The 12,439-nt window shown below is 42.6% G+C and overlaps 1 protein-coding gene across 2 annotated transcripts in view; it reads right to left on the reverse strand.

Annotated features, from left to right (window-relative positions):
- The window catches only part of ARHGEF37 (Rho guanine nucleotide exchange factor 37), a 68,080-nt gene that overhangs the window by 50,025 nt on the left and 5,616 nt on the right, over nt 1-12,439 (reverse strand). The window lies entirely within an intron of this gene.

Raw genomic sequence — 12,439 nt, forward strand, 5'->3', positions numbered from 1 at the left:
GTTTCTGTGGGAGTCCATCTTTGACTTGGAAGTAGAGATGCATACTGCATTGTATCTTTGCATCTGGATATGATGGTTTCTATTACACAGCTACTATACATTCCCTTAAATGAAAAGCCATAAAACAAAATCAACAACAGGAATAAAGATACAAAAATTTACAACACCATGAAGTTAAATAACATGCTACTGAATAATCAATGTGTCATGAAGAAATGAAAAAGAGTGGTAATTAAAGCCTTCCCAACAAAGAAAAGCCCTGGACCAAATGGCTTCCCTGCTGAATCCTACCAAACATTTCAAGAACTTACCCCAGTTCTCCAGAAGCTTTTCCAAACCATAGAAAGGGAAGCAATCCTTTCAAACTCTTTATATGAAGCCAATATCACCTTAATACCAAAGCCAGAAACAGACGCAACAGAAAAAGAGAACTACAGACCAATATCCCTGATGAACATAGATGCAAAAATCCTCAACAAAATACTAGCCAAGATCCAACAATACATCGGGCAGATCATTCACCTGGACCAAGTGGGATTCATCTCTGGCATGTAGGGTTGAATTTTAACTCAATAAATATGATACACCACATCAACAAATTGAAAAGTAAAAACCATATGATCATCTCAATAGACTCAGAGAAGGCATTTGATAAAGTCCAACACCACTCCACACTAATAACCTTAAGCAAGATAGGCATAGAAGGAACACTCTATAACACAAGCAAAGCCAATTTACAAAAAACCCAAAACCAGCATCATACTAAATGGAGAAAGACCAGAAGCTTTTCTATTAAGATCTGGAATTAGACAGGATGTCCACTCTCATCACTGCTATTCAATATAGTATTGGTAGTCCTTGCCAGAGCTGTTAGTCAAGAAAAACAAATTAAACAAATCCTAATTGGAAATGAGGCATTTAAATTACCCCTGTTTGCAGATGACATGATTCTCTACTTAGGAGAACTAAAAGATTCAGTCAAGAGTCAAGAAACATCAAGGTTTCTAAGTACTAGACCTCATAAGAGATTTTTGCTGGGTAGCAGGATACAAAATTAATAAACACAAATTGATGGCCCTAGAATACATAAATAACTCCATGGCTATGAAAGAAATTGTAAGTACAGTTCCATTTAAAATAGTGGAGAAGAATCTTTAATACCTAGGAATTAATCTAACCAAAATATGTGGAAGACTTCTTTGATGAAAACTATAAAACATTTAAAAAAGAAACAGAAGACATTAAAAGACAGAAAAATCTTCCATGTCCGTGGATCGGCAGGCTCAACATAATCAGAATCTCCTTATTATCAAAAGTAATATACAAATTCAACACGATCCCAATCAAAATCCCAACAACATTCTTCTCAGAAATAGAATGTTATAAAAGTTCATGGGGGAAAAAAAAAAAGTTCATGTGGGAACGCAAGAGACCACAGATAACCAAAGCTATCCTGAAGAATAAAAATCAAGCTGGAGGAATCACAGTTCCAGCCCTCAAGACATACTACAGAGCAGTGGTCATCAAAACAGTCTGGTACTAGTACAGAAACAGAGGTGATCAATGGATCAAATAGAAACACCAGAAGGGAGTCCACACATATATAGCTAACTAATCTTTGACAAGAAAACTGAAAACAATCCAGGAAAAAGTCTGGTCTCTTCAATAAATGCTGTTAGGACAATTGGGTAGCAGCCTGCAGGGGTAAGAAGACCCCTCCCCCCACCTGTCATTTTATACAAGACACAGCTCTCTACAAGAACCACAATAGGGAGCAGACCAGGCCAGACCAGGTAATGGTACCCACTGGCATACACTTGGCGCAGGGCAGGGGCAAACCAGGTTGGGCCAATCCATATCAGCTGCTGGTGAATCCAAGCACAAGAATGGAGTGCAGTTCAGGCCAGGTTGGGCCGCAACACAAGCCAGTTCACATGAGGGCAGTGACTGGGAGCCAGCTGGCATTTGCTAGGCTATAGCTCCCACCAGTGTAAGCTGGAATTGGGGGTGTGCTGGGCTAGGCCAGCACCCACTGGCAAATGCCTAGATGAAGCAGGCCATGCCAGACTGGGTTGTAGCACCCAACCAGTACACATGAGACCCAGGGGGTAGGAGGTCAACAGGTAGGGGGTGTGAGTGGGGCTCCCCTGCTGGACCATCACTCCCACTGGTCAACGTGAGAATTGGGATGGGGGCAGACCAGGCCGGGCAGAACTACAATACCTATTGGCCTCATGGAGAGTGCAAAGATCCTGGAGTGGGAGTGGGCCCAGTAGGAAAACAGTGAGCACCTCCCTCTTGGGTTGCCACTCCCACTGGCGAGTATGAGAACCAGGACTGGGGCAGGCATGGCTAGACAGAGAGTGGCACCCGCCAGCATGTGTGTGGGTGGACAGTGGGGCTGGTTGGGTTGAACTAGGCTTAAACACCCATTGACATGTATGAGAGCTGAATGAGATGTGGGACAGACTGGACAAGTCTGCTCTACATACTGGCAAGCACAGGGACCAGGGCAGAGGGTGGCCCTGGTGGGGGTTATTGCAGGTCGCTCCAGCTATCCTGCAGCTCCCACTAGTTTGCGTGAGGGCTGAATGTGTGGTGGGCAGAATTGGGCTGGGCTGCAACACCCATTGGTATGGATAGAAGACAGGGCTGGAGACAACTGACCCAGTAATTGCTACCACCAGCATGTGCATAAGCTGATTAAGGCGACGCACTGTGACCAACCCTTAACTGGCAAGCACACACCAGAATCAGGTCTGGGATCACCTCAGATGAAGTTTATTTGGGGATTCCCCCAACTGAATTGCTGGACTCAGAACCCCAAACATGAGGTGATCCCAGACCTGATTCTGGTGTGTGCATGTGTCAGATCTGGGCCTCCTCAGTGGCTTAGACGGAGCAGTGGATAGCATATCCACATGCACAGTACAATGGAGTCTGCAGAGGACACTGGTACCATAACAGGGGACAGAGGACAGAAGAAATATCAACTACTCCAGCCAAGTGTAGGCAGTGAATATCTGGGCAAAAGGAGACTCTAAGGTGGACTATGTCAACCAGGGGACTCTAGAGAGACTTCAACAGCAAGTGTCTGGGTAAGCTGATGCACTGGGGTGGACAGCCAACGGACCTTGGAAGGATTTTCTCAAACTTCAGGCAACAAAACTAATAGCATCTCAGAACTCTCAAAACCACTCAAGCAATTTCCTCAGTACATTCTTCTCCACATCAGGGTTTCTAAGATGACATCAGGTGGACATTCCTATCCCCAGGTACTGAAGCAGTTTGGCAGCTGGGAGCAGCCTCCTCCAACTCCCTCCCCCCTCTTTCAAACAGGAGAAAAGGAAAGAAAAGGAAAATTGAAAGCATTTGTCCCACCCTAATCAGCTAATCGGTGGTCCTCATGGGCATACATCCTGGTCAACTACAAAAACAACATCAAAAATTAAAGAAAAAAAAAAGCCCGACAACAGCGCTTTCCTCCTATCCCATTGCTTGAAACCACCACTGACTACCTTGCAGGCATGAAGACCCAGCTAGCCTGAACCATATTTTCTTTAACAAAACCCAGTCATGCTGGGGACGAAGAAGAGCAAGAAGACATGCTCTTTGGTAAGGGCAACAGGGCAATTGTACAGGGAAGCTGGGGAACCAGGGATAAAGTAACTCTCACTAAGTTTTCAAAGAGAAAATTTTTCTCAGGCAAATTCCTCTCTCTGTAACTCTGTCTTCCTAACAAAAAAAAAATAATAATAATAATTTTTAAAAATCCAAATAACTATCAGCAGGAAACTGGCTAAATAAGTTCTAGTGTGTTTGCACATCAGAGTACCATGCTGCCAATAAGAACAAAGTTCATCTATAGTTGCTGACACTCAAAGATGTCCATGCTTTAGATAAGATCTATAATAAGTGAAAAAAAAAAAAAAAGCAGGTTGCAGGGGCCGGCAAAGTGGTGTAGCATGTAAACCCCTGCCTGCAGTGCCAGCATCCCCTATCAGTGCTGATTTGAGTCCAGGCTACTCCACTTGGAATCCAGTTCCCAGCTTGTTCACATGGAGGAGCAGCAGAGGAAGGCCTAAGTCCTTGGGACTGTGCACCTTCCTGGGAGACTTAGAGGAAACTCCTGGTTCCTGGCTTTGGCCAATCTATCCATTTGAGTAATGAACCAGCAGATGGAAGATCTCTCTCTGTTCCCCACTCCCACCCCACAGCTGCCTTTCAGATAAATAAAATAAATATTTTTCTTTAAAGTTATGGAAGTATCTGCTTAGTATGTACACATATGAATACACATAAAGCATGTAAACAATTCATTCAGTCACTCAACTGTTATTGCGGAAACAGTAGCTTCTGTTTACATTAGTGAACAAGACTGTCTCACTGAGCTAATATTCTACAGGAGGAAAAGTCAACAACAGTATATGTTTGTTATAATGTATTTATAACTCTAGATGCTAGTAAGTATTATGAAGCAAACAAAACAGGCTAAAGAGTTGAAGATTCACTGGCTTTGGTTAGGGTATGTAGGTAAGGGGTTATTTAAAATAATTTGGTCAGGGAAAGTTTTTCTAGGAGAAAATATTTTAACAATGACCTAAATGAAGTGAGGGAATGTATTAGTCAGAGTTCTCCAGATAAAGTGAACCAACAGGATGTGTATATATGCAAAAAGAGAAAGATTTATTTTAACTTCTTGGCTCACACCATTGTGGAGACTTGGTAAATCTAAAACTTGCAGTGCAAGCCAGCAGCCTGGATACTTGAGAGTGAATTTTGAATCCAAAGGCAGTCAGCTGGCAGAATTTTTTTTAAATGTATTCTTAAAAAGGTTTATCTATAAACCAGTGCTGTGACTGCAGGTTAAGCTGCTGCTTGTGACACCTGCATTCCATATGGGTGGTGATTCCATCCTGGCTGCTTCTACGTGCTGGTTCACGCCCCAAATGGCCACAATGGCCAAAGCTGGTCCAGAAGGAAGCCAGGAGCCTGAAACCTTTCAGATCTCCCAAATGGGTGCCAGGCCCCACTGCTTCCCCAGGTACCCTGGGTCAGAGGTGAAACAGCCAGGACTTGAGCCAGTAACCATATGCAATGGGATCAGAATCAAAAGTGATGGCCCCTGCACCTATGTGCTAGACCTGGAAGAAGCCCCTGGCTCTTGGCTTCGGATTGGTCCAGCTCTGGTTGTTGTACCCGTTTGGGGAGTGAACTAGCAGGTAGAATCTCTGTCTCTCCCTCTCTCTGTAACTCTTCTAAGTAGAAATAAATCAATTCTCTTAAAAAGTTCAAGGAAGACATATTATGAAAAATACACAGAATTTCAAAAATATTTTGTGCCAAAGTAAGCTTAGTTTTTTGTTCCATTTTTTTCAACTAATTTTATGAATTGCCCTTGTATATATATTTTAATGGGTAGCACAGTGACCTGGGAACCTGGAAAACTGGCTCTGCCATGACTTTGGCTTTATCCTGTCATTCATCGAGTCACAAAACATTTTCTGGAGACTTATCACGTAGTGTGTTAATGCCAGGAGTATAATGCAAATACTGATTCTTTGCTCTCTTAGCTCATGCTCTCCTTGGAGAGCAAAACCAGTCCACAGTGACTACAACACAGTGTGAAAGCATGTTATGCGGAGGAAGAACAGAATGTGGACTATATAAAACATCCACTGGCTTTTTTCTTCACATACTTTTGATGGTGTCTGGACTGGCTCTTTTTATTTACCTTGTCTTAAAATACCATAGGTTTGTGCAATCTCCTGACACGTGCCAAGCTTCCAAATGTTATTTTAATCTTCCTGATGGCAATCCTGGTCCTGGCATTTAAACATTCTGCTGGGCCTGGTGCAGTAGCCTAGCAGCTAAAAGTTCTCGCCTCAAACACGCCAGGATTTCATATGGGCACTGGTTCTAATCCCGGCAACCCCGCTTCCCATCCAGTTCCCTGTTCGTGGCCTGGGAAAGCAGTTAAGGATGGCCCAAAGCATTGAGGCCCTGTACCCACGTGGGAGACCTGGAGAAGGCTCCAGGATTCTGGCTTCAGATTGGCGCAGCTCCAGCCATTGAGGCCACTTGGGGAGTGAATCAGCAGATGGAAGGTCTTTCTCTCTGTCTCTCCTACTCTCTGTATATTTGACTTTCCAGTAAAAATAGAATAAATCTTTTAAAAAGTTAAAAAAAAAAAAACAAAAAAAATAGAAATAGAAGAAATCTTTAATAAATAAATAAACATTTGGCTGACAGTGGTTGCAGTAACAATGCTTAATCATATCCACAAGGTGGCAGCATTGTATAACCATTGAAAACCAGCAACTTTTTTTTTTTTTTTAACATACTCTTTCTTCCCTTCCCTTCCTCCCTCCCTTTCTCCCGTCCTTCCTTTTTTTATTTCTTATTTATTTTTATTGGAAAGGCAGATTTACAGAGAAGGAGAGACAAAAAGAAAAATCTGCTGGTTCACTCCTCAAATAGCCTCAACGGCCAAAGCTGAGCCAATCTGAAGGCAAGAACCAAAAGCTTCTTCCAGGTCTCCCACATGGGTGTAGGCTTTGGCCCATCCTTTCTTTGCTGCTTTCCCAGAACATAACCAGGGATCTGGGTGGAAAGCGCAGCATTCAAGACACAAACTGGCACCAATATGGCACGTCAGCACTTAGAGGCTAAAGATTAGCCAGTTGAGTCATTGCACTGGGCCCTATACCCTTCTTTATGTGGCATATTCTGATATCTAGTATTAAACTGATATCTGGGGCCCTGCACGGTAGCCTAGCAGCTAAAGTCCATGCCTTGAATGTGCTGTGATCCCATATGGGTGCCGGTTCTAATCCTGGCTGCCCTACTTCCCATCCAGTTCCTTGTGTGTGGCCTGGAGGAACAGTCGAGGATGGCCCAAAGCTTTGGGACCCTGCACCCACATGGGAGACCTGAAGGAAGCTCCTAGATCCTGGCTTCAGATCAACTCAGCTCTGGCTGTTGCCCCCACTTGGGGAGTGAATCATCGGACGGAAGAAGATCTTCGTCTCTGTCTCTCCTCCTCTCTGTATATTTCGCTTTCCAACAAAAATAAAATAAATCTTTTAAAAAATTGATATGTTTTTGCATCTTCCCTTAATTTTGAAATAAATGAGAATTTCCTTCCCAAGGTGTTTTGCAATCTTGAGATGTATAAATTATGTACTTAGCCAAGTGAGATCCCTGAACCTTACATATTCCAGCTAAAAAACAAAACAAAACAAAAAAAACCTAAAAACTACAAGCAATCAAATTACTTTCTTCATTAAATATTTTCTAGGATAATATAATACTATTACATAAAGTGCTCTATCAATATTGAAACTAATTATACTAGCTTACAAAGATCGGTCAGGGTAGACAGCATTTGAAGACTTACGTATCTAGGTCAGCACCGTGGAGCAGCAGGTGCAAGTCACCGCCTATGAGGCCAGCAGTCCAAAGGGGCATGACTTTGAGTCTCAGATGCTCCATTTTTTTTTTCATTTGTTTTTATTGGAAAGGCACATTTACAAAGAGAAAGAAAGACAGAGATAAAGAAAAAGATTTCCCATCCATTGGTTCACTCCCCAAGTGGCTGCAATGGCCAATACTGAGCTGATCTGAAGCCAGGGGCCAGAAGCCTCTTCTGGGTCTCCTACACAGGTGCAGGGTCCCAAGGCTTTGGGCCATCCTCTACTGCTTTTCCAGGCCACAAACAGGGAGGTGGATGAGAAGTGGGGTAGCTGGGACATAAACCGTGCCATATGGGATCCCACTGCCTGCAAGGTGAGGATTTAGCCACTAAGCCATCACACTAGACCTAGCTGTTCCACTTTTGATCCAGCTCATTTTTAATGTGCCTAAAAATAGTGGAGGATGGCCCTTCAATGCCTTGGGCCCTTATAGGAGACCTGCAAGAGGCTCCTGTTCCTGGCTTTAGCCAGTCCCAGCCCTGGCTATTGATGGGTCTCTGTGTTTCTGTGACTCTGCTTCTCAAGTAGTAAATAAAAAAAAATTAAACATAGTATCTTCATGTTGGTTAGAAGAAAGGTTTGCCTGAGGCCTTTAGAAAAGCCTAGGAATTTTGATTTGTTTCCACATATAAAAGTCTCTAGTGCTGACCCTGTCAAAAGGAATTGTCTACATTTAAGAAAAAGTCAGCTGCAGTAGTATCACAGTTGTTACACTTTATTTTTGGCTGTGGACAATAACTGTGAAGCTCCTATTTCAGTTGACAGTTCCCGCCACCAGAAAGGTTAGAGAAAGTCACCTTTGGCTTGAGTCACTTAATAATAACAGCAGCAGGGTGTATTTCTATAGGTTTGTGGCTGAAACAAAGTGCTTTCTTGTATCTTATTTCAACGAGGGCAGAAGTGACGGCAACCATGACACAGGGTGGGACAATAAAAAAAAAGACTACAAAGGACAATGGACTTTGAAATTCCAAACAAAAAGAAATGTAAAAGTATATGTTTCATATAGGCGAGAGGGAGTTAGAACATGAGTAGGAAAAATCCAAAGTTCATCATCTACCTGGCTGAGAAAACACATTAAGCCGCAGTTTGAGGAGTGAGTTTTGTGGTAAAGGTTAAGCTACCTTCATCCCATATCAGTGTCATTCTCAATTCCCACCCACTCTGCTCCCCCATCCAGTTTCCTGCTACTGCACTTGGGAAGAGGATGACAGCCCAAGTCTTGGGTTCTTGCCACCCACATGGAGACGATCATAGGAATACCAGGCTCCCGGCTCCAGCTTGACCCAGCCCAGGCTGTTGCAAGGTATTTGAAGAGTGAACTAGCAGCTGGAAGATCTCTGCCTTTCTCTTTCAGTTGATTTAACTTTCAAACAAATAAAAATGAATTAACATTTTAAAAAATAATAAAACCATCTTAAAAAAAAAAAGGAGTTCGGGTCAGGTTCAGAGTTCAATCGGAAGGGCCTGGAAAGTCTCATCAGTAGCTAAGATTTAAGTAGGTCAATTGGCTTTAGAATCTTTTAGGGGAAACAAGCGGAAGAAATGAACACTGACATGACCGGAGTAAGCAGCATTGTCTACACAAGCTGGCTGCTGGGAAAGACGGATGGAGGAGAGTGACAGGTCAGCTTGGATCAAGGAACCGGAAGAGAGCCCGGGGTTGAACCTGGAAGAGATGGGAGTTAACCCTCAAAAGTGTGGGAGTTGAGACATAGTCGAAGACAGACCCCAGGCCCTGATTCACTGGAAAAGCGACAGACTTTAGATACTGAGAGATAAACTGAGCTGCAGATGGACTGGCTAAACAAGCTGGAGAGGAGATGACTTCAGATGTAGACCCACTGTGGTAATTAACTGCTAATTTGCCTCCCATCCAGATCTGAAACAGGCAGTGGGGGTGTGGACAGGAAGTACTCCCAATTAAGACAACCAAGTATTCCTTCTAGAACAGATGTGTGGAACACAGGGCATTCTCAGAAGCTGGTGTTCTTGGGTAAGTCTCCACACCTGTCCAGAACCTCGGCTTTCACACACCTAACACAGATAAGACAATAGCTATTTTATCTTGTTCATACACTGGTCAAGAACAGGAGCTGGTGTGTTGCAAAGTACTCTAAGAACTAGGAAAGCGCTAAGCAGACACAACCTGACCTTTTATATTTTGCAGATTAGGGCGCTATAATCCATAATTATTTTTTTTATCCAGTTATGGCCATAGCTCCATCCACTGCAGTGGGTCCAATGGAGCAAGCTAGCTCTTCCTCCTGTAGTTATCAGTGCTTCCTGAGAGTACAGAGTTAACAGGATATGCTTAGTGCCAGCCCCTTTGAAAGACTCAAGTGCCTTCCAAATTTAGTCTCACAAAGAAGAGCAGATTACTCCAGTGAGCAATAATGAGTCACAAGGAGCCCAGTTTCATGCCCTTGCTAAATGAACAATGCAGAGGAAAAGCACAAGGGCTATGCAAAGAAAGGGACCCAGAGATGGCAGAACTGCCAAGGGCTCATAAATCCTCCTGAATAAAAATAGTGGCGATCACAGATATTCCCAGATGCCACACATGAAAGCACATTTCCAGGAATTAGATGGTCTTGTATGATTAATGCAGAAAACTGTAAACACAATTGAATTGTTTAAATATTGCCAGGTCAGACCGACCAAGGGGAGAGAAGGAGAAACAGGCAAAATGCAACATTTCATTTTGCACAATGCCTCTCCAGACCTCATTTCAGAAAGGCTTTAAAGGGAGATGTCACACTGAAGACTGGAACCTGCTTCGTGTCAGGACACATCTTGGGCATTTTAAACTGAAGAATGTTCTTCCTCACCAAAGAATTAATGTCTCAGGTATTATTTTGACTGACTCAGAGGCAAGGGAGAAACTAATGGAAACTGCATTCTAAGAGGACACAAAAAAATTCTGTAGGATTTTCACTGTCGAATCTCATTCAACTCATGCCACAAATACAAGACTACTAAAAGAGTAAAAGTCATTTTTGTGGAACCAGCATTGTGGCGTAGCAAGTTAAGCCACTGCCTGAGAAACCAGCTGAGTCCCAGCTGCTCCATTTCTAATCCATATTCCTGCAAATGTGTCCAAGAAAACAGCAGAGGATGGCCCATGTGAGAGACTCAGATGAGGCTCCTGGCTGCAGGCTCTAATATGAACCCAATTGGCCATTGTGGCTAATTGGGAAATGAACCAGAATATGGACAACTTTTCTCTCTCGTTCTATCATTCTGCCTTTCAAAGAAATATATTATTTTAAAATGTGTTTTTATTGGAAAGGCAGATGTATAGAGAGAAGATGAGAAAAAAATCTTCTATCCACTGGTTCACTCCCCAAGTGACCACAACAGCCAGAGCCAATCCAAAGTCAGGAAACAGGAACCTCTTCCGGGTCTCCCACGCAGGTGCAAGGTCCCAAAACTTTGGGCCGTCCTCGACTGCTTTCTCAGGCCACAAGCAGGGAGCTGGATGGGAAGCAGAGCAGCCGGGATACAAACCAGTGCCCATATGGGATCCCGACACTTGAAGGAGAGAATTAGCTAATTGAGTCATTGCACCAGACACAGGATTTTTTTTTTTAACTAAATGCAACAGTTTAGGACAATTATGGGATATGATGCTTTCTCAAGCTATACTAAAAACTAAAATACAGGCGCTGGTACAGTGATATAGCATGCTAATCTTCAGTTCCCTGCTTATAGCCTGGGAAAGCAGCAGAGGCTAGCCAATGTTGGGACTCATGATACCTGAAAATGAAGGCCTCAGGAATAATTACAGAGGCAAGATGTCTCTCTGATCTTTTCCTGCTCTAAACTCTCGTCCCTCATTCATCCCTAGGCAAGTCATAGAAAGCAGAATTTTCCCCTTAGGCTGTTCATAGAAACCAGACCCTTTTACCCTAAAGCCAGCCCTAAAAGCTAGAATTTTTACTCTCACCTTCCCCTTCCTGTCTAGGAACTATGATGAAATTCTCTCACCTATCCTGGTTGACTGCAGGTCATAAGATCTCTGTTCCAGAATCGGTCCTGCCCCATTTGCAGGAGGAAGAGCTGGTGCAACTAGGGAACCAAGAAGAATCTGGACAGACAGGCCTAGCTGGGTCACCCCACTCAGCCTACTTGCATTAGCTCGTACCCCTTGTGTGCAATCACACTTCTACACTGTGGCCCATGCTTCATAGAATCTAAGCAAAAAAAATAAAATTGATACTCATACTTGGTCAATGAATCTTCATTCTGAAGCCTCCCCTTCACACAAATAAATGATCTGTTAGGCTTTTCTCCTGTTTGTTTGTGTATTATTAGCAAACTTCAACAGACTCAAATATTGACACTTCAGGAAAGTTTGAACATGGCCACAGCATGTATTTATTTATATGTATATAAGCATAGAAAAAAAAAAGACAGGACTTTCATATAACAAAATGTTGATATTTGGTGAATATTTTTAAGAGAGTTTTGTGGGTTTCTTTTTCCTGATCCAAAGTTTTCAATTGAAGATTTGTCCCTTTTAAATGGAACAGTAAATACTTAATATCAATAAATGAACATTGGGTAGTAAATATGTGAAATATCAATATTTAGAATGTGGAAGTTACGTAAGTGAAAAGGACAAATAAGTATGAAGAATGAAGTTAAATTTATGGTTAAAAACATCACGAAAAATAAGAAATGCTTATAGTATGCCTCAAATGTGTGTGACCTTGTTATCACAAATGGAGTAATCCATTCACAAAATTCTATGCACAGTGCATTGGAGAGAACAGGACTGAGAAAAGGGACACAGAAATTTCTGTCATTGGTAAATAATGAAAAACAGGCTAGATAGGTGTCACTCTGACACAACAGCACATTTCTGATGTCCTCATGTTTTCAATCATTCTACCAACCAATTCAGATAAAATCAATTTCTGATATTGATTATACACTGGGCTGTGAGATAGTTAAATACC

The sequence above is a fragment of the Ochotona princeps genome, chromosome 19 (assembly GCF_030435755.1).
Source record: "Ochotona princeps isolate mOchPri1 chromosome 19, mOchPri1.hap1, whole genome shotgun sequence".
NCBI lineage: Eukaryota > Metazoa > Chordata > Mammalia > Lagomorpha > Ochotonidae > Ochotona > Ochotona princeps.